The sequence below is a fragment of the Phalaenopsis equestris genome, unplaced genomic scaffold, assembly GCF_001263595.1.
Source record: "Phalaenopsis equestris unplaced genomic scaffold, ASM126359v1 Scaffold000600, whole genome shotgun sequence".
Lineage (NCBI taxonomy): Eukaryota > Viridiplantae > Streptophyta > Magnoliopsida > Asparagales > Orchidaceae > Phalaenopsis > Phalaenopsis equestris.
In genome coordinates, this window is record NW_018165040.1 from 1897131 (window position 1) to 1902862 (window position 5732).

The following is a 5732-nucleotide window of genomic DNA, read 5'->3' on the forward strand; positions in this document are numbered from 1 at the left end:
AGTAGATTTCTCTCTCGAGATTCACCCCCTTTTTATATATATATATATATATATATATCCATTTGTGTGTTGTCTAAAGCAAGGCTCGGACCCAGGACCCTAGGGGTCTTACACATTCTGCCTACTAAAGAGCTAGTCAATACGAGCGCGCGCCACGTGTATATATATATATAGCACATCATTATAGAATCCTATGGAGAAATGGATACTTAATCATCTTGGATCAAAAAAATGAAAGGATTAGCTTATCCTATATTTCTTCCAAGAGACCATTTTGTTTAACTGGTTTAGGTCAACCAAAAACCCAATTAAGCTTGAAACAAAAAACTCCTAAACATTTGGTACTTCATTCCTTGATGACAATATTAGATCCTAGCTTAGACACTGGATGGAATGTTAATTACAATAGGTTAAATAGTGCTAATTTATTGAACTAATAGGTGATTCAATTCTACCCTTGGTAATTTTATGCTCAAAGGATCACACCCTAAAAAATAATAATGATTCTACCCTTGGTAAATTCATGTAAAATGAATCACACCCTGAAAAATAATAATGATATCAAGAAAATCAATAGATTATAAGTTTATTTTTTAATTCTAAACTCTGAAGAATAAGTTAGTTAATTACATTTTAATATAGCATTAAGGATGTCACAGTCGTCCAAAGGACTTTATCTCCTAAGAGTCAATGCAAGAAGATAATAGTCACTTACCTAAAATAATGAAGCCCTCAACCAATTCCATGGACAAATACGCATCCTATCACCGCAGTTAACTTGATGGAGTCACAATAATGGTTCTATGTGGGTTTTGAATTGCGCGTCATGTTCTTCAAAAGAATTAACAACTCTAGACACGAATACTTTCCGCAATTCAGTCTCAACTTTTAAGTGTTTTAGATCAACAGTTAGGATTGGAGAACCACCATGTTTTTCGGTATCATCAATCACATTCTCATTTCGTTCTTTAGTACTATGACAGATGTTTTCATTAGAAGCCTTTACATCAATAGAAGCACTTCTATAATTGAATTTAATGATTCATCATCTTTCCATTTTGCAGATTTCTCTTTTGCAGATTTATGTATCTCTATGTTTTTCTTCATTTTTTTCTTTGATCTGTTGTTAACAGCAGTAACTACTTCATCAGATTTTCTAACCACAGATAGTTGCTTTTCAATAATATCTTCTGTACCAACAGTAACAATATCCACTTCATAGCCCTAAAAAATATCATGCAATGAGCAAAAGAAAACTAAAAAAAGATTCAACCAGAAAAAATCTGAAGCAGATCAAACTTTTCAGATGCAAATTATATCTATCAAAAAATGCTAGAAATCTAGGGGAAAAAAAGGCGTAAGGGTATGTATAAAAACAGCATTAAATCTTCAAACATAAAATATTAGGAAGACTATGCATTCTGTTTTACATAAATAAAATATTCAACATGAAAATAATTTGTGGTGGGTGTACCCAAACAGCCCCTCTAGCAGATAAGTGTATGGATTTTTATAACAATAATGGAATACGAAACGCAACTTTACCAAATGTCGAAATTAACGATAGATTTCTATACATTCTCTGTCTCACAAAATACTGTCAAATACAGGAAGACGAGTGCTATTCCGTGCAGATTTGAGCATTAGCCGATAAAAAAAAATCAGCAAATCACAAGGAAAAAAAAAATAAACCCTAACCCAACAAGAGCATAGAAAATCACAATCCAAACATTAAATCACATTAATGAATCATGAAATCAAAACAAACGGATCGTTAACACTTAAATTGCGCAGTTCAGAGGAGACCAACCTGGTCGTCTACCGGCGATGGGAGAATCGTACTCCTCTTCCACCTCTTCGCCGCCGCCATCACCATTGGTGTCTGAGAGAAGATTGGACGAAGTGAGACGCCACTCATCTTGGTCCTCTAGGACTGGCACCTTAGAAATCGGTCGGACATTTATTGGTTGCTCTATATACAATTTGTTAAAATTAAATAACGTCTTGCCCTTATAGCTCAGTGGTAGAGCGTCAGTCTTGTAAACTGAAGGTCCGTAGTTCGATCCTGCGTGAGGGCATCTTGATATATGTTTTTTCATTTATAAAAAAAATCCAACAAATATTTTAGAGCTTAATAAAATAATTAAATTTCTTTCTTCATATTATATTAATGTTTTGTATGTTAATCATGTCACGTTGATATATAACTTTTATATTTGTATAAATACTAAAGATTTTTGCCATCGCATGCACAAATTTCATAATTTCTCTTTTTTTTTATGCTTAATATTTGAATAAATACACATAAATTAAGTGATATTTTAAACTTGATCCCAATTAACACAATGTCATCACCCGGCAAAGGAATTAAAAATAATGATTTTACTAAACTTGAAATCAAATTAACCGGCTCAACGGGACAAGCTTGATGATACCAAAGATAGTTTAATCTAAATTAAATCAAGCTCAAATGGAGATATTAAGTCATTTTTTAAATTTCTTGGTGTCTAATTGGAAAGTCAAATGAATTTCAAATATGATATTGTTATGGTTGAATCAAGTGTCTTGACAAGACAAATTCAATTAGTCCAATTTCACTCGATTCTGACATCATTAAGGCACTCAAAAGTTCACAGAACGTCATCTGATTGAGTGAACCTCTTCGATGCATTTGATTAATGACATGAAATCCTTCCTTATTTGTAGGGAAGCTTCTCCCATGCTATATAAATAGAGTTTTACCCTCTTTTTGAGGCACGCATTTTCTGTCCGGATACCTGACGTATCTATATGTCAGTGCAGGTTATTTTTGAGTTGTTTTCAGGTTATTTCTGGGTTATTTTCAATAATCCCGAAAAAATCAAGAAATAACCCAAAAATAAAGACCGCGGGTTATTTCTGAGTTATTTCGGGATTATTGAAAATAACCCAGAAATAACCTGAAAATAACTCAGGAATACCTTGCGTCGTATGTAGAGCTACGTCAGAAGTCCGCACAGAAAAATTTTTGTCTTTTGAGAGGGGAGCTAGACCTATCTAAACTAGGAAAAGAGTAAGTTCAACCCCTGTGTTCTAGACCTAAGTCCAGTAAATGTCTCTCACTTATGCAATCGTCGATCATCGTCGACCACCGTTTCAAAGCCGAAGTCGACCATTATCGGCTGCCGCCAACCCCTTACGGCGTCACGTGCGTTGCGAAATCTTAACATACATTGTGAAACAGCAAAGTACTTGGTGGGGCAGTACGTCATTATGAAGATAATGTAACAATGCACATCGAATATGGTATACTTACATGCCCCACATTCGTTGCAATGAAGCCTCCCTGAGATGAAGAAACAATGCGCCCCACAAGAACTACATACAATTGTCATACATGGGATATAGTGATTTTCTCCGGACTCTTGAAGCTCTCTCTTTGTTTCCCACCACTGTGGTCTACGTGGCTGACCACGAACATTATCACAGCTCATGTAGCTCCCACTTAAAGTCTCTACAACATACGAACGTTATCTCTATTCATTCAGCTCTCAACTCTGAACTTTGTGGTCTATAGACATACAACTCACACAACTCCAAACTCTGTCCTTTGCGACATACACAACTCCAAACTCTGTCCTTTGCGACTTACATACATTATCACATCTCATGCACCTCTCAACTTTTGCTTCTACAGCTTATGAACGTTATCATAGCTCATGTAGCTCCCAACTCTGGTCTTTGCGGTTTATGGACGTTAACACAATTCATATAGCTCCAAACTCCATCCTTTGTGGTCTCCAGACATTATGACAACTTATGAAGCTCCAAACTCTGATCTATATGGCTTACGAACATTATAACAGCTCATGCAGCTCCCAACTTCTGCCTATCTGAATTGCGAACATTACCATAGTTCGTGCAGCTCCTAACTCCACCTTTGTGGCCTATAAACGCTATCTTAGCTCTTGTAGCTCCCAACTCTTGACTCTAAGAACAATATACATTATCTTGGCTCATTCAACTTTTAACTCTGCCCTTCATAGTCTATGGACGTCATCACAACTCATGCAGCTCCCAATTCAAGTTATGTTATTTTTAAAAATATTTTAAAAAATCAATCTAATTTTGTATAGCATGATAAAATTCTGAATCTTTTCCTAGAATATATTGAAATTTTATTCTTAATCCAATCAGAGTGATATCTGAATTTTATAATTTCATAAATAATAAAGATTTAACCATTGGACGCATAAATTTCACAAATTTTTGAAATAATAACAAAAAGAAGCTCGAGAAAATCACAAGAATAAAGAAACAAAAATATTGGAGCATAAGAAGAATAGAAAGTCCATCTTATGTAGGGCTGTCAAAACAACTCCTTGTTCTTGAGCATCTCGTGTTCGATTTGTAAAGTAGCTTGTGTTCGATTCGTTTGCTAAGAAAACGAGCCGATAATGAACAAATTTTTTTCGCTCGATTTAGAGACAACCCGGACATAAACAAAATTTGGTTTGTTCATGTTCGACTCATTTTAAATCAAAATAATTAAATTATATATATATATATATACACACACACATATATATATTACATAATTGATCAGTATTTTTAAAAGCAATTTAATTGATTATAATGCTTCAAAGATTTATAACCAATTAAAATTATGAATTAAAGAATAGAATCAAAATATATTAAATTCTATTTAAATGAATATTTTAATATAAATAATATAATTTAAATCTCACCTCTACTATTAACATCAGACGGCTACGTGATTACTGCTATCAAAATAGCTCGTTATTCGCAAACAGCTCATCTTTAGCTTGCTAAACAAATAAGTCGAACATGAAAAAAAAAATTTTTGAGCTTGATGTATAAACTGGTCGAACACAAACTGTGTTATTACTCAGCCAAACATGAACTGAGTCTTGTCTCACTCAAACTCGACTTATTTACACGCATAACTTTATGCAGCCCGATAATATTTCCATTATTTCCCCAGAGAGATGTGCTTATGAAAAGAAATAACGAAATAGCTTTTTTATTATATTTAGATAAATTAACTGAAACAAAATCGACGATTAAATATATAAATAACCGCTATTTTTTATCAAGGAAAATTATTAAAATAAAGACTTTCGTAAATTAAAAAAAACTAATTAATAAGAATACATCTACGGAAAATTAGTTCAAGGTAACAAAAAGAATATCTAAGATTTTAAGTGCCTTAATACAGAATAAAAAATAATAATGCATTTTAAATATTCAATCATATTTGATTTGTTTACAAAAAAAAAAAAAAATGTTTCACATTAACACCAAGCTGTGTGCGCATCTATATTAAACGTGAAAATATTACATCAAGAGTCTTGATGCAATTTCATGTGTGGATGATGGTATTTACATGTTATTGATGGTATTACAGTGTTATTTTACCAAAATAATACCACAATACTACCAATAACACCATCTGCACCTAATTCAAATATAGGTCATTCGGATGTATTATATTTTCATATTAAACACCAGCCAATAAGCATGACCAAAATAAATTTCAAAAATCAAAATTTTATTTTAGAACTGAACCAAATTGAAAGTTCAGCCTTAAAATACATCATTTTCCAACTGACAACAAGATTATTCTGCCCATAAATTGAGTAATAAGTACCACAATTTGGCTTTACATAACAAAATTTTTACTCTAAGAACTGACTTGCGAAACAAATGAATAAATCAAGTAAATTACACTC

The 5732-nt window shown here is 32.9% G+C and overlaps 1 protein-coding gene and 1 non-coding gene across 2 annotated transcripts in view; one reads left to right on the forward strand and one right to left on the reverse strand.

Moving 5' to 3' along the window:
* The window catches only part of LOC110029702, a 30753-nt gene extending 28755 nt beyond the window's left edge, over window positions 1-1998 (reverse strand). Inside the window, exon 1 of the mRNA XM_020732122.1 lies at window positions 1811-1998. The gene's annotated coding sequence lies outside the window, so the exon portion shown is untranslated. The remainder of the gene's footprint in view (window positions 1-1810) is intronic.
* Window positions 1999-2006: 8 nt separating this feature from the next.
* On the forward strand, window positions 2007-2078 carry TRNAT-UGU. Its single transcript has one exon. It is a non-coding gene; the product is annotated as a tRNA-Thr (tRNA).
* Window positions 2079-5732: the final 3654 nt, after the last annotated feature.